Below are 23,677 nucleotides of genomic sequence, written 5' to 3'. Positions count from 1 at the left end.
GAGGGAGGCTTCCTGTAGATCTTCAATCGATGCCCATTGACAAGCATGGGGATGGCTTCCTCATCAATGGTCCGAATAAGAACAGATCCATTGTCATGACATTTTTCCACTGAATATGGCCCTAGCCATCTGGTTCTCAGCTTCCCCTTGAAATCTTTGTATCTGGAGTCATACAAAAAAGCCCAATCTCCCGGCTGAAATTGCTTGTCATGGAGATGTTGGTCATGCCACACCTTTCTCTGAAGTTGAACCACTTCTGAGTGAAGGAGGGCTTGCATTCGGTGCTCATCCAGTCCATTCAGCTGCAATAGCCTTTCTTGTTGTGCATGGCTGAGATCTAGGTCCAGCTGAGCTGCCATCCTCAAAGTGTTGTATTCAAACTCAATGGACAGCAAAGCTTTCTTCCCATAGACCAGCTCATAAGGTGTGAAGCCGGTGGTGGTCTTCCAAGTGGTGTTGTAAGCCCATGTGGCTTCAACCAGGCGATCTGCCCAGTCCTTTCTGCTGCTGCTCACCACCTTAGTCAAGATCCCTTCTAATGCTCTATTGGTGACTTCCACCTGCCCATTTGCTTGAGGGTGATAGGGGGTGGAAGTCCTATGCTTGATCTTGTGATGAGCTAGTAGATCTTCAACCAGGTTGGAGGTGAACTGGCTCCCTTGATCGGTGACCAGCTCTCTTGGATAGCCAAACTTATAGAAGATGTTTTCTCTTAGGAACTCGGCCACCTTTTCTTCTATTGCTGCTTTGATTGCTTTAGTCTCTGCCCACTTTGTCAGGTAGTCAGTGCACACAATGATGTAAGACCTTTGCCTCGAAGGAGGGTTGATTGGGCCCACAAAGTCCATACCCCACTTCTCAAATGGCTCAAGAGTCACCTGAGGTTGGAGAGGCATCTCATCCCTTTGGGTCGGTTTCCCCATTCTCTGGCATTGGTCACACTAGCTGACATATCTTCTGACATCTTGATGAAGTGTGGGCCAATAGTAGCCTGCCTGCAGGATTTTGAAGGCAGTTCTCTTTGCTGCAAAATGTCCTCCACAAGGCCCATCATGACAAGTGAGGAGGATATCAAAGACTTCCTCCTCCCTTACACAACGCCTTAGGATCTGATCGGGGCCAAGCTTGAACAGATTGCCCCCGATCCAAGTAAATGAGGCCCTTTTTTCAGATGATTCTGCTCTTCTCTCTGGAAGATAGGTGCGGAGGGAACTGTGCTGAAACAAGGTAGTTTGCTATATCAGCAAACCATGGAGAGAGTACTGAAATAGAAAACAGATGTTCATCGGGCATCTGGTCATCCACCGTTCCATCCTCATCTACAGACAAATCCAATCTAGATAAAAAATCAGCAACAACATTTTCTCTACCTGGTTTGTCAACAATGGTTAAATCAAACTACTGCAATAAAAGTAACCATCTAATAATACGAGCATTCACATCCGGTTTATTCATTAAATATCTAATTGCAGCATGGTCTGTATGTACAAAGGTTTGATAGCCAGTAATATAATGTCGGAACTTGTTCAGTGCATGGACCACAGCCAAGAATTCTTTCTCGGTTACAGTGTAATTCAGCTCAGCTTTGGACAAGTTTTTGCTAACAAAGTAAATGGCATATGGAAGTTTTTGCTCAACTTGTCCTAAAGCTGCACCTATGGCTTTGTTCGAGGCATCAGTGTGGATGTGGAAAGGTAGGGCCCAGTTTGGACCTCTCAGGATTGGGGCTGACACCAACTTGTCCTTCAATTCATTTAAAGCCCTATGACAATCGTCAGTCCATTTAAACTCCACATCTTTTGCCAACAGGCCAAACAATGGCGAGGCTAGCTTGCTGAAATATTTAATGAATCTCCGGTAGTATCCTGCTAATCCCAAGAAACTCTGAACATCCCTTACCTTTTGAGGAGGTGGAACCTTCTTGATGAGAGCAATTTTGTTAGGATCCACCTGCAACCCTTGGCAAGAAATGGTATGGCCTAGCACGGTCCCTTCAGTCATTAGGAATTCACATTTTTCGGGACTAAGGGGCAAGTTCATCTCAATGCATTTGGTTAGGAATTTTCCCAGGTTGGACAATGCTTCCTGAAAGTTGGCCCCATAAGGAGTGAAGTCATCCATATAGATTTCCACTGCATCATGGACCAGCTCCGAGAAGATGCTTAAGACAGCTCTCTGGAAGGTAGCAGGAGCATTGCATAGCCCAAAGGGAAGGACTCAGTAGGAAAAGGTACCCCAAGGGCAAGTGAAGGTGGTCTTATCTTGGTCTTCCGGGCTGATTTGGATTTGGTTGTACCTGCTAAACCCATCCAGGAAAGAGAAGAACTTCTTTCCTGCCAGTCCATCCAACACTTGATCTATGACAGGTAGAGGGAAATGGTCTTTCTTGGTAGCTTTGTTCAGTTCCCGGTAGTCCACACAGATTCTCCATTTCCCATTTTTCTTGGGAACCAACACCAGAGGGGACACCCATTCACTATCTGAGATGGGGTAGATGAATCTGGCATCCAACAATTTTTGCAATTCTTCCTTGACAATGTCCTTCAGAGCTGGGTTCATTCTCCTCTGGGGTTGCCTAACCGGCTTACAATCCTCTTTGATGTATATGTGATGGGTACAAACCGAAGGATGGACTCCTTTCATCTCCTTATAGCTCCAAGCAAAAGCATCTAGGTGACTGGCCAACAGGCTACACAGCTCCTTTTCCTGGGAAGGAGATAGGGAGGAGCTGATCTTCAACGTTCTCTCAGGGCCGAACTCCACATTCTTGACTCTGGGAGTGACAGGGTTGGTGGTACAAAGATCCACTAAGGTGCTAGCTTGGGCATCCTCCACCAATTTCTCTAAGGATAGTGCACTGGAAGGTGGATTCTGGATCAAGGTCTCAATCAAGTCATCCTCGGTTGGGGGATCTCTTCTAGTGGTCTCTAAGGTGCACAGAGGTGCTGAGTACACCTCGTCTTCCTCTCCTTCTTCTAACCAGAGTGGTAAGTCATGCTCTAAGGAGGGTTGGGCAGGAGGGTATAGGACTAGCTGTTTGGACATAGGACCATTTTTGATGGTCATATTTCCTGCACGGCAACTTATGTAAGCATCTGCAGTAGCTAACCAAGGCCTTCCCAAAATGAGAGGATATCCAGTAAGCTTTGCCTTGGGTTGCAGAACCAAGAAATCTGCAGGGTATTCCCAAGAGTCGATAGAGACCAAGACATCCTCCACAATCCCTTCGGGAGTCACAGTGGAGCGATCTGCTAATTGCAGTACTGTCGAGGTTTTCCTCAAGGAACCCTGAAGATTGAGTTTGAGCATGGTATCCTTGGTCATCACATTAATGGCAGCCCCCAGATCAATCAAGGTGTGAGGTATGATGGTGCCATTGATGTGGACATCTACTACAGGACTTCCAGGATCTAGGTACTTTGGGCAGATGACTTGTCCTAACATAAGGTCAGATATTTGTCCTATGACATTGATGGTTGAAGCATCTTTCTTCCGCCTGCCTGGGTGTTTGAAACACTTTTCCTTAACCAGTTTGTTGTATATTGGTACATTCTTGATGGCTTGGAGAAGTGGTATTTTTACACACAACTGCTTGAGCTCACCCAGAAGCTCATCCTCTTCTGGGTTGGGTTGTGTGGTGGCTGTCAGTCTCTCAGGAAAGGGTGGAATAGCCTTCAGTTCACCTTCCTGTTTATCTTCCTCATCCTCTGGGGGAGGAGGTTGGCGATCTGGTAGAGTCTTTCCAGATCGAAGATTGATCTCCTGGATCTCCACAGCATAGGTAGGGAATGAGGTTTCCCCAGTGTATACCTGCTGGGCCTGTCTATTGTTGGGGTTCGGGTTCGGTTGAGCAGGCATTTGAGGTTGCCTTGGAGGAGCAGGAGGTAATGGCTGAGGTTGAACTGGTGGTGGAGGCAAAATGGCGGGAGGAGTATTGTACTGGGGCCTCCACCCCGACTGAGGTGCATTCCACTGAGGCTGTGGCTGGGCATGTGAATGATATGAATGAGAAGTAGGTTGAGTAGGGTACTGAGGTGGATAAGACCATGGAGGAGGCATGGACCAGGAAGAATGAGCAGGGGGACCCCAGGAAGGCATAGGAGTCGATTGGTTGGGGCTGTAATAAGCTTGAGGTGCCCCTTGCATTCCCTGCTGATAAGGTCTAGATCCTTGTGGCCTCCTTTGGTTGAGGTAATAGAGAGGTTCAGTGGGAGCTTCTGTCCCTTGGTACATGGCTTTAAACCCAGGTAAGGTTGGACACTGATTTGTGGGATGGTCCTCCTCACAAACGAAACATACTTCAACCGAATGCAATGGGCATTCGTTCTTAGGGTGTCTCCTTGTGCACCTAGGGCAGAAGACAGCCAAGGCTCTCTCAGCTTCTTCTTTCTTCTGCTGGATCCTGAATGTGTCCAGCTGCATGGAAATGGTCTGTCTCACCTCACTCTTGAGATCTTCTAATTGATTTGCAAGCTCATGTTTGGAGAAAGGGACACTAGTTGAGAGGAGGTTTCCCCTACCTCGTTTCCGAGCTGCCCTGGAGTGGTTTCGAAACACAGTCTTGATGTCCTCATAAGGCAGCTGGTAAATGTCCCCCCCAGCTAACATGTGAAGGGTATCTAAGAGGTCTTCAGGGACTCCTCGGAGCAGGACCAACTTGAGGGATTCAGGGTCAAGTGTGCACCTGGCCCGCTTATAGCTAAGTTGGAACCTCTCCTCATAATCCTCTAAGGACTCATCATTTCCCATGGTCATCCGAAAGATTTCTCCCTTGGTTTCCTTAGACCTACAATAATCCCTGTACTTGGTATTGAAAGCTTGCTGCATCTGAGCCCAAGTGGTGATACTATTCCCAGGTAAACCCATGAACCAGCGTAATGTTGCATCCTTAAGAGTTGAAGGGAAGAGTTTCAGCTTTTGCTCATCTTCAGTATAGTCATAGGTTCTACAAAGGACAGCAAACTCAAACAGGAAGGTATCAGGATCTTCAGTAGTCAGTCCATGGAAGTGAGGTAAGGCGGAGGGGCTAATGTTCTTCATTTTCATCTCTCCATTGGTCTCTCGGATGGGGAAGGCACCTTCTATTCTCTCATCTTCTCTTCTATTGTCAGCCATAGCTTCAGATGGAGTGGTCTCTAACTCTTCTTCTACTATAGGATCTTTGTATATCTCGAGATGTTCACCTATAGGTTCTTCTGGGTCACTGTCACCAAAGAAGAGAGAAGGGTGACTCAGTGATGTGGTGGGGGTGTTGGGTAGGAATTTGCCTGATTTATCTCGGTTCCTACGAGGCATGAAATAGAAAAGATTTTATTTTTTGATTGTTTTTGCTTTTTTCTTTTGGTACCTGCAAAACTGAAACAGATTGATCTACAACTAACTGTAAAGATGCAGAATTAAACTGAAAGCAGGAAAGAACTAATCTACTTTGCTCAAATGAAATTGCAGGAATGGAAATGCTAGTCTACGCTTGCAGAATTGAAACACTAGTCTACGCTTGCAGAAATTAAAGGCTAATCTACGAAAGCAGGAAATGCTAATTTATGAAAGCAGGAAATGCTAATCTATGAAAGCAGGAAATGTCTATGCTACTTTTGCAGAATGGAAATGAAATAAACTACTTAGCAGAAGATTGTAGTGGAAAATAGAAGAAAAGCAACAATTACTAATACTCTGACGCTTCCCCGGCAACGACGCCAAAAAGATGGTGGGCTCCAGTATTGTAGCAATAATGCTACAACTCCTGGGGCTTCCTATCTCTAATTTTATCAACCCGGTAGTTCGTACAAACTTGGAAGCGACGGTGCTGTATGCACAAGTACTAGCTCTTGTCGCAGCTGTCACTTGGTCAGCTGGCACAAGTCCGCTAGGGCTCAAGCCAACTTCTATATGCTCTCAAAAGAAGCTTTCTAAATGATGGACGAAGGCTATCTCAAGGGAAATTGATCTACTTTGCAAAAATGAACTGAAAGCCAACCAAAGCATGGAAACCCTAGTAAACCCTAATCTGACTAGTTTAACCTCTATGGTGCAATAGTGAGAGTGCAAATGTCTACAAATGATGCCATTACTTCTAATGATGTGAAATGCATGAACTCAAACTACTTCTATGAAAAAGAACATTGTTTTTGTATTTTTGCTTAAGTGGATGGAGTGATTATGAATTTGTTTCTTATTAGGGTTTGGCTGTGCAGAGGTGGTGCGAAGGGAGAGAAAGCTTGGGAAAGGTCAGGAGGGCTAGGAGAGGTTCCAGAGGGTCCCTAGCATTAGTCCACAGAGGTCTACAACGTTCGGATGCTCGGAAACCAAGTTTGCAGGCTTCTACAGGATGTCTGCAGGGGATCCTACAGGAAACTAAAGAATTCTACAGGAAGTTTGCTAACTTCTACAGGATGTGCTGTGAGTGGAAGTTTTGGGTGATGGTGAAGTGATGGAACGGTATGGGTGGATAAGTGAGGTGGAGATGGAGCTTGTGATGACTCAGGGGCAGAGAAACAGGGTGGAGAAAGAGTGCACGGAGTTGGTTGGTGGATAGAAGGATGGCAGCAACGAAAGGTCAAGAAGATGAAGCTACGTGGCATTGGATGAGTTGGAAGGTAAACGAGCTGAACAGAGGTCGAGTAGGTGGCTTGAGGAGAGGTTAAGAAGAAGAAGAAGGAAGTAGAATGATATGGAGCAGTGTAAATAAAACAAATTGCTTATGTCTTGCACCAAAAACGAGAATTCATTAACCAGTGCTACCTGTGCTATTAAATCAATAAACAGTGATGTAAATATGAAGAAAAGTCGTGCATGGAATTGCAATGACGAAGTATGGCTCAAGAGCAAAAATGCATGGAAGGATCCATGATTAAACCGACTGTGTTGCAGCTTGCATGAAAGTAGAAAAGACTGTGTTTTTTTGGTGGTTGGTATAGACTGCACCCCAATCCCTAAACAGAGATGGCAGTGGAGGTACTAACAACCTTTTCTTGGAGCTCCCGCAGATTACAAACCTTCTATCCTAATCTAAGTAACTGAAAGTAATTCAACCATAAGCTAATCCTACTCAATCTTATTACAGGAATCAAATCAGCAAACTGTATTCTTGAAATGCATATCAAAACAAGGAAACAACGTGCTGGAAGGAAAGGTAAATAACACTACAAGAAGAGGAGATCTATTGCTCTCAGGTTGGGCCCTAACCTGAGAGCTATAGCTCCCTTAAAAGCTCAAAATTAGATCCAAATCTGCTTGCCTTTATTCATAATCAAAAGTCTAATGTCATGCCAAAACTGGCTTACAAAAACAAACACCGAGCTATGCTCAAAAATTACAATATCAGTCCAAAAGTTCAAAAAGCTCCTAACAAAGGCTACGGCCTTCATATTTATACAAAATGAAGATCAAGCTGGCTTCCTCCATTCGTGGAGCTTGGCTGTCCAACTGAAAGTCAAACTGCTGATCCTGTAGAACGTGTTGGCTGCCTTTAAGCTCGGTGGGGAGAGCTGTTAGAGCTCGGAGTTAAGGTGAAAATCACGAGGAGGGTCATCAAGACTGTGGACAACCTCCCTATGAACCCGCAATGTCACCTTTGCTGTCTCCTTGTCTCCATTTACGTGGTCTTTTGCTCTCTTTAATGCCAAAAACCTGAAATCATCATGTATTAGTCACATAGATATAATGCCTGCCCTTCTTCCTACAAACAACACGAATATACTAAGAAATGAATGCATAAGTGGTAAAAGATGAATGGTTGAACAAGGTAAGTAGGCCAATATGAGCCCAAATTGTACCAAAAATTGGGGCTCATCATGCTCCACTCCTCAAAATGTAGAGACGTCACAAAAATAACAAAACTATTTGCAAAATTGACCCCGAGGGACCTTGCCCCAACAACAACCATACTTGGTGAAGTATCAGTATTGGGAGAAATTATGTGGTGCTTATATGAAGAACTTGTCACTATGCATAAGGAAGTTTTCCACTTGCATGACATGTAACGGAAGTGTAAGGATAATATGAAAGATCTTAAGGCTATCCATACAACCAAAGTTATCGTGCATGAATTAACAATGCAATGCAAAGGGCCACTGCCTGAATTGGCAAAGAAAACATGGCAACAGGAAGAGTTGGAGAAAGCGCAAGTGTGTATGATCATTTAGAGAAAAAAAAATAATAAATCACCTCATTCATCACCAATATTTAGGCCTCATATGCCTAATTGTACGATAACATGGATTTCTTGGCTAAGTCGCACAAGATCCCATTAGTTGGCTCACTCACTCAAACCAAATGCAGGAATCAGGTCAGGCAGGAGGTTGCAGAATACTTGGATTGTTTTAGACAGATCAGTACCAAGGAAGATCTTGAAGTAAACAGGTAGAACATGCAGAAGTACATTGGTGGCTCTATCTAAATGAATGTTATGATGCTCCTGCTAAATAAATAAATCCATACTAGATCCAAATCAGTGTACCTGGTGCCATGGGGGCTAGAATCCACTATCAGCCTGATCACCAGTTTGCGTAATTCATCACACAGTAAAAATCTTGGCACCAACATGTGACTGATAATCTATGAGTCGAAGTTGTTGAGCTAGAGTGTCCCAAAAATCAAGCTTGACTTTTGTCTTAGTAGGCCGTCTAGTTGGCTCTACCTAATTTTTCTTATATGGGTATGAGTGCATTGTAATATTCTTTTGTAATTAATTTTAATCGTGGTTTATGAAGATTCATGTTGTAAATAAGTTGAAGAGCCATGAGGGAATTCCAAGAGTCACAAGGGGAAGTGAATAGTTGCCCCTTTTGTTATAACTATACCCTCATATCTCATGTAAAGGGATTTTGGGAGCCAATATTTTGGCTAGGCTTTTAGCTTAGAATCAGGAGCTTAGGAGTTTTTTGAGAGCCTTGGCATCTCCATAACATAGAGGGAGTATCTTTCTTTGGACAAGCAGGTGTAGACTTCATGTTCCACTAATGGGGCTAGTGGATCATCAATGGTATATGTATGCTTACAACTTTCACTTTAATAAAAGCTTAGATCTCACATGTTTTCATGCATATGTTGTGAATATAGTAGGATTATTCTTGTTATTTTTCTAATATATGATATTTCTCTTATGCTAACGCTTATGAGCTATTTCATTTACATTATTATGAATCTAGTTGAATGTGTGTTGTTTAATTCTATCATGCTTAATGTGCAAACTATTTTGCAGGCTAACATGTCACATATTTTATCCTTGTGTGTTCCTTTCAAGATGCATACTATTACAGGATTCTAAGGGGCTCACTCACCTTCCCTTCGTGTGCTAGAACCTTTCATACATCGCACTTGAATTTCATGAAATCACACACTTGTTTCCCCAGAGTCACCAATACATCACTCTATATGTTATTACAACCAAGGCACATCATTAAAACCCACTACTTCACCAATCGGGCTATATTTCGGATGGGGCTCCTACACCAAATAGTGTGAGGTCTAATTGGGACTTCATATTGGGGAGAACCCCTAAATGTTTGTGGGTCCAGATCCATCAGTATGATCCTTGGCATATCACTTGGAATTTGAGTCAAGTTATCAAGGGTGGAGCAAAAGCATAGTTTTTTTTTTTGTTCGAGTCCCAACAGAAAGTGTCCGTTGAACTGAAGCACCACCTTTTCTCTGCACGAGTAATCACATTTCCAAACCTGCAACAACAATTTGAAATTGAGAGAAACGCCTCTGACTATGCTATTGGTGTAGTTCTCACCCAACAAGGGCATCCGATGGCCTATCACAGTGAGACATTTTCCAATACAATTCAGAAATACCCCACCTATGATAAAGATATGTATTCCATCGTGCAAGCTTGCTGGCAATGGAAACATTACATTTTGGGGAAGGAGACGATAATACAAATAGATCATCATCCTCTCCATTATATATAGATAGAATGGAAGTTGAAAAATGATAATCAAAAGTGGTCCACATATCTACAACAATTCCATTTAAACATTGAATGCAAGAAGGGAAACACCAATCATGTTGTAGATTGCCTTAGTTGGCCCCCGATTGCATCATTCACCATTGTTCTCAACTCTTTTGGCCATGATACCTATGGATAGCCGCAACTATACAAAAATGATCCAAATTTCGCCACCACATACTAGATGTTAGTAGATGCCATGCAAGTTATAGACTTCCACCTCTAGGATGCATTATTATGCTACTTGGGCCACCTTTTTGTTTCTTGAAGAAAGTGTGCCAAGTTGATTTGGAAGGAGCACCACAATTGGGTTGTAGGACACTTTAGTGTGGAGAAATGGTGTTTTTACTATAGAATAAGTTTTATTGGCCAAAACTATGACAAGATGTTGGAAAATATATTAGATCCTGCACTGCCCGTCCCATTGCCAAACCAACCATCAAGAAGCAAGGCTTGTACACTCCTCTACCTACTCCCAGCTAACCATGGGAATCCATATTCATGGACTATCTATCTAACCTCCCTTCTACCAGGCATGGTAATGAATTTGTATTTGTGGTCGTGGAATTTTTTGTAAGATGTCTATATTAGTGGCCTGCAAGAAGAGTATCATAGTAGAGGACACTGCCAAAATTTTCTTTGAATGAGTGTGGGTACATTTTGGGATTCCACAGACCATTATATATGATCAAGATAGTAGGTTCCTCAACACATTCTAGTCGAGACTTTGGTATTTATTGGACACCAGTCTCACTAATTCGATTGCATTCCATCCCCAGACTGATGGCCAGACAAAGGTCGTCAACAGGGTGGTCATGCACATACTACGCTTGTAACACTCCAAGAATCCATGGAAATGGGATGAGAGCCTTAACTATGTGTAGCACAACTATAACATAACCCTTCATAATTTGAAGAGCCACAACCCCTTTCAAGTGGGTCTAGGATTTCGACCATTGTGTTTGATTGATGTTGTCATGCTTGATGCAACTATATAGGAAAAATACACACATGTACATTTCAAGGTTGATAAAGAAAGCAAGTTTATTGAATGCATCCAACACATCTACTAGCAGTTCCATGACATCTTGGATAAATCCAATTCCAAGTACAAACAACACCCTGATCAAAATTGGGTACCACATAAGTTTCAGGTGGTCGACAAAGTTTGATTTCATTTGTAGAAAGAACACTTTGTTGGATTCGATCAAAAGCTCCGACCACTACAATACAGGCCTTACACCCTCACCAAGGCTATGGTAGACAACACATTTGAGCTCCACATTACCCCATTCCTTAGCTTGCACCCAATGTTCAATGTGGACTGCCTTGGACCATAATTCCACCATTGTTGGACACATTAGACATTGTCGAACAACTAACACCAACAGAGTTGAACCCAAACTACATGGAATAGGTCACAACTTATCAGATCATAGAAACATAGATCAAGAAAACTCACCAATAGAGGATCCAACTATATTGGGTTGTCAAAACTATCCAACTCTTTCACCAAGGCAAGTGGCTCACCAGGGACCAAGTTCAGTAGAAGTTTCCCCATCTCATGGAGGCACTCCATGCAATGGGGACCATTTCTTCCTAATGGAGGAGGAGTGTGTTGTACTGGTTTCTCGTAAGCATTCCTTGGCTGCAAAAACTATGTCAGGAAACCAACTCAACCAGCCTTTAGGTTCAAGCTGGCCCTTGAACTAGAGGAGGCTCCCACAGTGGTTACAAGGCTTTGTTTAACGCTATTTACCTGTCACTGAACAACAACCTATGAAGCACAATGGCCAGATTTATGGTTTTAATTGGGGGTGGTTGGCGATCAATGAAAATCCCTATCCATGATTGAAGGTCTCTCTCATAGGGTCCCTTCAGAAAGTGTCAGCTTCCAGCCTAACATAATGACTTAGCTTTTCAAGGATTATGATAGAATAATATAAGGAGATTCCTAATAATTAAATAGTCATACGGACTTCTTAATAAATAGGGAAATTTGGATGTGCGTAGAAGATTTATACAACCCAACAAACCACATTGCAAAGTATTCAAGAAGGCCAAATTGAAACCAATTCTAAGAGGAGCTATTTCAGATAGATATTCCAATAAGCTAATCTCTTTTAATGGCTATCAGAAGGCATAAAGCAAAAACTAGTTAAAGAGGAGTTATCTTGGACAAACAATCCAATAAGCTAATATCTTTCTAAAGGTTATGATTTTGTAGGGGATTTAAGAATAGACTAATACTCAATCTACACTTACCCAAACCTTCCTATAAATGCTTTGAACATGTGTAGAAATAAGATATGAAACACTAGAAAGACATACTGGAAAACACAAAATTCTGTCAAACTGGAGCCAGAAGGCTTTCATTAGAAATCCTATAATAAAAGCTATTACAAATTAAAGAGCCTTGGCATCAAAAGCCCACACATATTACTTCAATTGATGAAGTATTTATGCAATTTCCTCACAAAATGTCTTGATAAAAATATCAAGAGCTATTACAAATATCTGAAAACTATATTGCAAAAATAGAACACAAATAAAGGTAACTAAAACTATTTCAAGAGTTATGGTACTATCCTTGAGGATTTATGTTGATAAATAAGAGCAATTCAAATTTGATTGAAAGTCATATTTGATGAGGTGGCCTCCAAGTCACTAACTGCCTTTGAGCTTTTTCCTCCCAAAATTCTGAAAAATAGGGTCCTATAATACCTTTGTTTCTCCAAAACCATAATTGTTGTAAGAAAACTGAGAGAGATTTTTGTACAAGAGGATGTTGGCAACAAAAACCTCTTTCATTTTCTGAAAATTCATTATCAGCTATTTTTAAACCATGTTTGAAGTTACTTGATTACATCATTTAATCATGTTTAAATGCATGATTAACTAAATCAATGAGCTAATGAATCTTAAATTTACATTTTGAGGGCACATTTACCCTTTTAGACCCATTTATTATTTCTAAACTACTAAAACCTATTATATCAGCAAATTTAAATTATCAAAACTAATCATGTTACAACAGAGTGATCCAGGTGGATATTGGTGGCCACCTGCCTATTCCACTTGGACTCCCAACATTGTTTCTTTCAGTTTCCTTAATTGTAGCAGAATTTACTATTTTTGGCAATTTTTCGGGTCTTAAACTTTCAGAGTTGTTTTGAGGCCCTATATAACATTTTTTGGGAAAATGGGTAGACTGATAGCCTATGGTAAGGTTCTATAATCAAAATTTGTTTTCTTCGGATGGATATTTCTAATGAGGTATCGTACGCGTTAAACAAAGATCATATGACAAAGTTACAACCCTGGGAAGTTGATCCACCAACTAACCCCAATGGGACGCACAATGTTTTGGCGTTTCATCTCCTACAATTAGGTTTTTGGAAGTTTATGGTTTTTCATTGTTTCTCAATAATAAACATTCCTTTGGGCCTCATTATAACACATTTTAGAAAGCGTGTAGTCGTGACATCTCTTCTCAAAGATAAGCTACCATCGCCCAAACTAGTTTATTTTCATTCTACATGTAAACAATTTTTAGTATTTGTTATTAATGAATTGAATTTCAGTTACCATTGTAGCTTTGTGTTTATATTTAAATATGTATTTCATTTCATTCCTTCATAAATTTGGATCAACCAATCTATGCTTACAACCACTATCATGTCATTAGCATTCACAACAAAATTTCAATTCGAACTTTTTAAAAATTTCTTGAGATAATAGTAGGTAAATAAAACCAAACCAAAGGTTTTCGACTCATCACATGCAAGTGCATTTGGGTGGTCTCTTGCCACACTCAATGATCATCAGTAACATTTGATTCATAATATTAATCACCAATATAATTTTGTATGTTAAATCATCATCATAATGTTGGGTTGTGTTATATTCTTTCCACGACTAGCCCACATAGTTAACTAGGGGGTTAGAAGGGGGGTAGAGCCCCCCCTTTGTTGCGCCGATTGCATAGCTGGGGGTCACAGGGAGTTTGAAGGGTGCAGGTAACCCCCCCCATGGGGTCCGGGGCAACACCCCAGAAAATTTTGTTTTTAGACCCTATATTAGGTTCGACAGACCTACCTATGGGTTTGTGCATGTTTTTCGCACATGGTTTTGGACGTGATGGTTTTCGGTCCATGGTATTGGATGCTTTGGCATGTATAAATATGTATCGTAACATTGAAAGGAACATAATGAAAAATCAAGTTGGTAGTCCTGGTTTTGGGATCCAGCGGAAAATCTCTATGTATATGTGTTTTATGTGTTATGCTCTTGCATTGTTTATTTTTTGTGTTTTAGAATTCGTATGCAGGTAATTTCTATACAGGGTTAAAACCTACATTTGGTATCAAAGTTGTTTTGGCTTTAAGGGGACACCTTTGTTGCTGAGGGGTTTCGCTTGGGCCTGTGGTAGACCCTATTCAGTGGGAGATCTGCGGGATCTATTGTGGTGGTGAAAGAAGATGGTGAGTAGTGGAAAGATAGAGATTGAGAAATTTAATGGTCAGAGTTTTGAGCTATGGAAACTCAAGATGGAGGATCTGTTGGCGGATAAACATCAGTGGATCGTGATAGATCCGGGTACTAAACCAATGAGAGTGTTCGATGAAGAATGGAAGAAGTTGGATCGGAAGGCTAAGAGAACAATATGATTGTGTGTCTTGGATTCAATATTGCTAAATGTATCAGGGGAAGCTACAATGAAGGCTTTGTGGGACAAGTTAGGGACTTTGTACCAATCTAGGTCTCTGGTGAATAAATTGTTCCTATGGAAAAATTTGTATAACCTAAGGATGAAAGATGGAGACTTGGTGACAGAACATCTAAACGCATTTAATACTGTGGTAAGTCAATAATTATCTGTTGATATTAAAATTCTAGATGAATATAAGTGCATCAATTTGTTTTTTTCTCTACCAGATCCTTGGGATATTCTGGTTATTGCAATAGGTAGCAATGCAACTACCTTGCAGTTTGATGAAATAGTCTCATCCCTGTTGACGGAGGAGATGAGACGGAAAAATATGGAGAGGAATAATGGTGATGCCTTGTCTGTACGAGGACGGTCCCAGAACAGAAACAAAAATAAGTCATCGAGTGGGAGATCTAAATATAGAGATAGATCTAAATCTCCAAGAAAACCTATAAACGTGGTGTGCTGGAAATGCAAAAAGGAAGGGCACTACAAAAGGGACTGTAAATCTAAAGCTCCTGACAAAGGAAAGGGATCTGATGATGCTCCTTCTGCAGAGGCGAAAACCACCTCAGATGAAGGTGGGGATGTGTACTTGGCTTCTTCAAGTACACATGTAGATCATGAGTTATAGTTGATTGACTCAGGTGCATCCTTTCATTTCACTCCCCATAGAGAGTGGTGATGTCTTCTTAGGGGATGATAGGAATGCTAGAATGTTGGTCGCGGAAAAGTAAAGTTGAAGTTGCAAGGTGGAAGGGTTAGAACACTTCCAGGTGTTCTACATATTCCTGCATTGGCTAGAAATCTGATTTCTATAAGCAAGCTGGATGATGCAAGTGTAAAAATAGTGTTTGAGAAGGATACCTGCAAGATGGTTCGGGAGCACTAGTATTGATGCGAGGAGTTCAGATTGGAACTCTGTACAAGCTGCAAGGTAGCACTTTTGTTGATGGGTGCAACAGTCTTGTGGTTCCTGAAAGTGGAGCAGAAAATCTAGTGGTCTCTGGAGAGAAGACCATGCTATGGCATCAGAGGCTTGGACATATTGGAGAGAAGGGCCTCCGAATACTTCATGGTAAAGGTATGGTAGAAGGTATGAGTAATAGCTCTCTGGATTTTTATTTCTGTGAAAATTGTGTATATGGGAAGCAGAATCGGGTGAGTTTACCCTCTGGTGGTAAGAGGGTTAAACATATATTAGAGCTTGTGTACAGTGATGTGTTTGGACCTATGAAGGTTCCATCACTGGTTAAGTATGTGTACTATGTATCCTTTATAGATGACTTCTCAAGGAATACATGGATATATTTCCTTAAGAATAAATCTGAAGTCTTTGACAGGTTTAAAGAATTTAAGGCTCTAGCGGAAAACCAGACAGAGAAGAAGATAAAGGTGCTGAGGATAGATAACGATGGAGAGTTTTGCAGTAAGGAATTTGAAGAATTCTGTAAGAAGTGTGGTATAGCACGGCAGAAGACTACTCCATATGAAAAATGGAGTTGCAGAAAGAATGAACAAGACGTTGATGGAAAGGGAAAGAAGCATGCTCAGTGGTGCCGGGTTAGGATAGGAATTCTGGGCAGAGGCGGTGGAGACAGCATGTTACCCGGTCAACAGATCACCTTCATCAACATTGGAGGATAAGACTCCACAAGAGGTATGGACTGGTAAGAAACCCTCTCTTTCACATCTGAGGGTATTTGGATGTGATGCATATGTACATGTTCCAAAGGAGAAATGAACCAAGTTGGATAGTAAATCTGAAAAGTGCATCTTTATTGGATATAAGGATGGTTTAAAGGGTTATAAGTTTTGGAACCTAGTGACAAGGAAGATTGTGTATAGCTGAGATGTGGTGTTCAGAGAGGTAAAAGATGTTATTAAACATGAAGTCCTACCAAAGGAACTTGAGAAGATAGAGTTTGAGCTAAAGGAGGAAGAATCAGACTCTACAGTAGAGGAGGAATCAGAAGATGAAGAGCCACAAACTCTGGGTGTGAGAAGATCAGTTCGAGAAATAAGGCAGCCAAAAAGGTATAGTCCATCTACTTTCTGTTCAAATTTTTCTTTATCTATTACTGATGATGATCCCAGAACTATGAAGGAAGTAGTAGATTCAGAGGATGGAAAACTCTGGAGAGAGGCCATGGTTGATGAAATGACATCTTTGCACAAAAATGAGGCTTGGGATCTCGTGGAGTTGCTGGCTGGAAGGAAACCCATTGGCAGCAAATGGGTGTTCAAGAAGAAGACAGATGCAGAAGGAAAAGTGGAGAAATACAAAGCTCGGTTGGTAGAAAAAGGTTATTCCCAGGTGTCGGGAATTGATTTTGGTGATATTTTTTCTCCTATTGCCAAGGTAACTTCTATTATATTACTTTTATTTGTTGTTTCTTCTTTTGATTTTGAGGTAGAACAGATGGATGTGAAGACATCATTTCTTCAAGGGGTTCTGGAAGAGGAGATCTACATGAAGCAACTTGAAGGCTTTGCAGTGAAGGGTAAGAAAGAACTGGTATGCAAGTTAAAGAAGTTGTTGTATGGGTTAAAATAGTCACCAAGGATGTGGTATCAGAAATTTGATACATTTATACGGGGACTTGGCTTCACCAGAAGCAAAGAAGATCACTATATATATTTTAAATTAATTGGTGACCATGTTATTTATCTGGTCTTGTATGTGGATGATATTTTGCTGGTTGGAAATGACAAAGAAATTATCTAGGATTTGAAGACCCATTTGTCCTCCAAATTCAACATGAAAGATCTTGGTGCTGCAAACTATATTTTGGGCATGGAAATTAAAAGAGTTCGGAAAAAGAGGAAGCTCTGGTTAGACCAGAGGAAGTATGTCAAGACAATATTGCAGAGGTTTAATATGCAGGATAGAAAACTGGTGAAGGTTACTATTCCTGTAGGTGTAAAGATATCTGTTGAACAGTGTCCCACGACACAAGAAGAGGAAGAGCAAATGTCCCATGTTCCATATGCAAGTGTAGTCTGTAGCCTGATGTATGTGATGGTCTGTACTAAACCAGACATTGCACATGCAATGGGAGTATTGAGCAGGTTTATGTCAAAACCAGGGAAGGAGCACTAGACAACAGTGAAGTGGGTTTTTAGGTATTTGCGTGGCACTAGTGATTATGGTTTGTGCTACCAAGGAAGACCAGGATTGGGCAGAGTGTTGGATATGTGTGGCTTTGTTGATGCAGACTGGGCTGGAGATCTGGATCAGAGAAGGTCTACAAGTGGGTATGTGTTTAACCTATTTGGAGGTGCAGTCAGTTGGATGAGTAAGAAACAATCTATAGTGGCATGATCAACTACAGAGGCAAAATACATGGTAGCCACTCATGCAAGCAAGGAAGCAGTTTGGTTGCAGAGATTGTCTTCAAGTATGGGGTTAGTACAGGGAGCTATAAGGATAGATTGTGACAGCCAAAGTGCAATTTTCTTGGCTAAGAACCTTGCATATCATTCAAAGACAAAGCACATTGATGTTCAGTATCACTTTGTGAGGGATATGATAGAAGACAAAAAGGTGTTGCTAGTAAAGGTGGACACTTTGAAGAGTACTGCAGATGATTTGACAAAATCTGTAAGCTCTGAGAAGTTATCTTGGTGTAGAGAAACAATGGGTGTTGCAGGATTGGATAAATGACTAAGCTCTCTTGGCATAGCCCCCCCCTTCGTTGCGCCGATTGCATAGCGAGGGGGTCACAGGAGTTTGAGGGGTGTAGGTAAGCCCCCTCTATGGGGTCCAAAATTTTTTGTTTTTGGACACTATATTAGATTAGGAGGACCTACCTGTGGTTTTGTGCATGTTTTTCGCACATGGTTTTGGATGCGATGGTTTTCAGTCCATGGTTTTGGATGCGATGGTTTTTGGTCCATGGTATTGGATGCTTCATAATGTATAAATATGTATTGTAACATTGAAAGGAACATAATAAAAAATCAAGCTGGTAGTCTCGGTTTTGGGATCTATGGGAAAATATCTGTGTATATGTGTTTTATGTGTTATTCTCTCGCATTGTTTATTTTCTATGTTTTAGAATTCATATGCAGGTAATTTCTGTACAAGGTTAAAACCTACACATAACATAATCATCAAAATATTTGTAACTATGAGCAAGAACTGATGTAAATAGACACATGACGAATCCATTATACAATTAGACATAGACATAAACACATCCATCACAATTATTATTATTATAACATTAAATTGGAAAAAAATTATTATCATATCCACTCATAGTAAGATTCAAATATCTGGACCCTCAAAGAATAAAGTATCAAGGATAATGTCATATCAGGGTCAGAAAACTAGAGTGGGAACTACAAGAATTAGAATATGATGACTTAGGTTAAAATAACTATATGGATTTTAAAATTAAATTCATAAAATATTAGTGATAATCATGCTATAATATCGAGGGGTTGCAATTCTAAATGGGTAAATATCTAATTAGTTTATTTCACTAGGTGAACTTATGTAGTTGAGAAAGAGAATTCACCTACACCAACATTTTGGTGCTTGATTGATGGCCACACCTTGTATGGTTAAAAATAGAAAAAATTTACCATGTATATAATAGAAACAAATATTACCATAAAATGTCACACAACCAACAAAGTTAGAAGATAATTTTTTAACTCGTCAAAATCCAAGTTCAAAAACCAATTTCTAGGATGCAAAAATTGACTATGATAACCAATTTCCTACTCAATATGGACTTCAATGCCAATGTGAATTGATGTAGCATTATCCTTGGCCAAAAAAAATTTCATAGAATAATTTCATTTAGTATCTTATTAGGTGAAATAAGCATGCTACGACACCATTTTGTTGTTGCATTATTGTGAAATCATTGTTGCAATATCACCTTGCCATTACGTTTTTGCCGCACCATTGCTACAACACCACCTTGTTGTTACAATCCTATGACACCATTGTTACAACCCTAATTTGTTGTTATGTTACCATGACACCATTGTTACAACACCACCTTGCTATTATGATGTTGTGATACCATTTATATGACTTAATTATTGCAACGCCACCTTATTCTTACATTGATGCAACACCATTGTTGGCTTGATGGACCCTGACCCAAGTTTAGCATTAAGTAGCCAAGAAAATCCCTGCACTACTGGCCCTTTCGGCATGAATCCATGGAGCGCGGACTGAACCCGAAGCAGTATGGGGGGATGTAGGAACCACGTTTTTGCACCCTGAGATGGTTATGATGTCGATTGTATGCCCTAACCCTTCCTTCGCATAGACCGACAAGCCCTTTAGGGCTTATCAAAGTATTTCTCTTATTCATCCTTGAAGCCTCCACGAAAGTCTTTGATTGTCCCTCGCGTACCCTAGATAGACAGATCCAGCACTTACGCGCCTCTATAATTACTCTTACTTCTATATTTACTCATATTCACTTAGTTTCGTATAGTCTTAATAGGTAATTATAATTATAGTGCATAAACAGATATTCTTACTTGCGTTCATATAAAAAAGAGAAACATATATATATTCTCGCATCAAAATAGCATTAAACATAAATCTAGTGTTCAACGTAACATAATCGCATGTAATTAACAGAAGTAAAATACATAGTTAATTCCATAATACTTCTCTTTATTGATAATCCAGATTTATAGTACAGACTCTGACTACCCTACGCACATAGCTGCAAGGTTCTGTGCACTCAACAGCGGACTTCTACCTTAGGCCTCTGTGCACTCAGCGATAAAGCCTCTTCCTACGCTAAGACTCTTTGCTCTGAGCTCTCATAGACCCATAAACTTACTTATAAATCTAAAAAAAACTTATGAACTGCCTTAGACTCTTCTAAGACTCCCTTTTTATACAATCCCATGGTCCACAGACCAAGGGCGGATCTCATCAAGCCAACACAAACTATCTAAACTAAGGGCGGAAACCATTTTTGAATGCTTACATATTCACACTCCGTGGCCAAAAAATGTGGAGAATTTGCATTCTTTACACACAACTTGGGCCTTTAACCCCAAAACATGGGCTTTTAACTCCAAAATTGACCCTAGGGTACCCATTCCCAATAGGGCACCAACACGAATCTGGTGACTCGCCCTCGAGTCACTTTGATGGCATGGAGATCTTATTGCGAAGACCTCCTAGCTCCACCTATACCATTGCGACTTCGGTGGTGCACTTTGTTGCCGCAGCTGCTCCATTGCTAGCTTTGCATTGTCTGCCTCTATTTTTTGCTATGTCACCTACAGACTGGGCAATTTCCCTTCAATGGAGGCAGTGAGTACATAAGCCTCCTCTAGCCAAGGCCCTAATCTAGCCTTGAGTATTGTCTCATTGCATTGAGCTGCATTTAACTCCAAAATTGACCCTAGGGGACCAGTTCCCAACAGGGCGCTAACACAAATCTGGTGATTCGCCCTCGAGTCATTTTGATGGCATGGAGATCTTATCGCGAAGACCTCCTAGCTCCACCTATACCACTGTGACTTCGGTGGTGCACTTTGTTGCCATAGCTGCTCCATCACTGGCTTTCCATTCTCTACCTCTATTTTCTGCTATGTCACCTATAGACTGGGCAATTTCCCTTCAATGGAGGCAGTGAGTACATAAGCCTCCTCTAGCCAAGGCCCTAATCTAGCCTTGAGTATTGTCTCATTGCATTGAGCTGCATCCACCTATTCTTTCAGCACCTTTGCTTCTTGCAGCTTCGCTAAACTTTGTGAAATGATGACGGTGTGCACCGTCACTTTAACCTCATCATGTATCTACTGCAGCTCCTGCACTTCTGTTTCTAGCCTCTGCATAGTGGGATCCTTCTATAGGTTGGTGATTACTTCGAGCGGCTGCTTAAAGAGTGTAGTGCACTCCTTCACGACGACATCTACAGTTGTGACTGCATCTTTGACAGTGGCCATGTGTTGCTCTTTAACCTCTGGTGGAGTCGAAGGTTGGGCCCTCAACTTGAGCTCTATATTTTTAAGGTTCAGTTCAAACTAAACCTTAGCCATCTCTATTCTAACTTCGCACACTCTAGCAGCAAGCTTCCGAATTCTCACATCCACTGGTGCATCTTCAAGAATATCCAACTTCGGAACAATTCTACATGCCTTAGCAACCACCTTGGTCATGTGCTCATTCTTTTCCATGGTGGCCTTAAGAAGATCAATGGAAGAATTATTTTGTGCAACAAACTGAGCTTCATTCACCTTCTGCTCACTGATAATGTTCAGGCCATGCTGCTCTCAAGCCCGAAGTTCCGCAATCACACCATCTTTGAAGGTGTGAAGGGCTTCACTTGGAAGTGAAACCAAATTTAGCCCAACCCTCTTGAGGGTGTTGATAGTGGCCCTATCATCTTTTGCTTCTACAATCAGCACTCCATCCAGCAGCGCTATGGCCCGGGGATCTAGCATGCGCACTGTTTCTACTACCTCCAACGTTCTAGGTGCCAAACTAGTTGACGTCGTGCTGCTTCACCCCATAGTGGTATGTGCCTGTGATGCCTAGATCTATAGCTCACGTAGACCTATTTGAATGGCACCCAAGGCATGTTGCTGCTACTACTCAAACTGCTAGAGTAATTTCGCGGTCACATCCTTCACCGCATTGCCAATGTCATTCAAATCACCCTCTGTCAAGGTGATTGGGTCGAGGGACATTTTTCTAGCCTTGGACTTCTTTCGAAACCCTATTTTCTCTTTCTCCCTATTGCACTTAACCTAGAACAAAGTAGTCTCTGGGTCCGCTCCTCCTTGGTCGGATCGCTGCTCTTCCTCTTCTCTCTCCAAGGAAGGAGATTTCTGACTCCTGTTGGAGTCACACTCCTCCTCTTCTTCCTGCCCTTCTGTTTGCTTTTTGGCAATGCGCTCTGCTTTTCTTTTTCCTCAACCTCTTTATTCCTCTTCTCAGCCAACTGTTCCATCTTTAGTCTGGCCTTTTCCTTCTTATGCTTCGATGCATAGTTGCTAGACCTAGCTGTCAAGTCTGAGGTCATGTGCCACTCCGCTAGCCAACGATCGAGGACCACCGCGATCGTGTCGTCTGTGGTGAGGTATGGAAGGTCATACCACTTTTGCTCAGGGTCCTTCCTTGCTCGCATGGACACACAGTGGAAGTCCACCTTGAACTCCACATACTTTGCCAACTGGTAAAAAACAATTGGTGATAACCACGGTTTGTGGTTGATGGCCATGTTGATACTCATCTCCATAAAGATCCAAAAGATCTTGTTATCCTTGATCCTTTGGGGGTCTTGGTGGCCCAGAGTGAAGAGAACTTCGCTGCTTCTAGAAAATCCTGCACGACCGGAGGAAAATAACTATCCTCCGGTAACTCCCATGCACCCAGCACTATGGATAGCAACAACCACGCATAGTTAAAAGTTTTGGTGTGGTCCTGTGCCTCTCTGCAGTTCACGAGGAACTCGCTGTATAGGTAGCATGCCCACTTGAATTGTATGCCCTTCGCGCACTAGGTTGCTAATGATACGACTGGTGCCGACACTTTCTCATAATTTTCCCTGCTAGGATCTGGGTGGCTACTCTGACCGCGGGGTCAGTTATACTAGAAATGGAGTAGCCACACAAATTCTTGACGAGCTTAAATTTGTCCTTCATTTGCTTGGTGAGGTTGCTCTCACCTATCTTTCCACCAAATACCATGGCTAGATTTAGTCCAGAATTCGGCAACCGAGTGATCCTATGGATTAGAATGTCAGTGATCGGTATTGGTTCTTCTAACCACAGGCACCCATAGTGCACCAAGCATAACATTTGTTTGATCACTATCATGATTATGGGTGCATGGTTGTAATGCAGCACCCATATCATGTTTAGCAGCCCTGCCTTGTCCACCCCTTTTATCCATTTCCTTGGCTCCAACGCGGTCACACCAGTGTCCTTATAGAAGACACGACGCATGAACTAATTAGTTGCTAAGTGGGGGAAGCGCTCCGTATCAGTCAAATCCAAATCCTATAGCTTTA

This window comes from Pinus tabuliformis, chromosome J, assembly GCF_031772625.1.
Source record: "Pinus tabuliformis cultivar Carrire ecotype Pingquan chromosome J, CPIR1, whole genome shotgun sequence".
NCBI lineage: Eukaryota > Viridiplantae > Streptophyta > Pinopsida > Pinales > Pinaceae > Pinus > Pinus tabuliformis.
The sequence above is the reverse complement of the archived record's forward strand: the minus strand, read 5'-3'. Positions refer to the sequence as shown.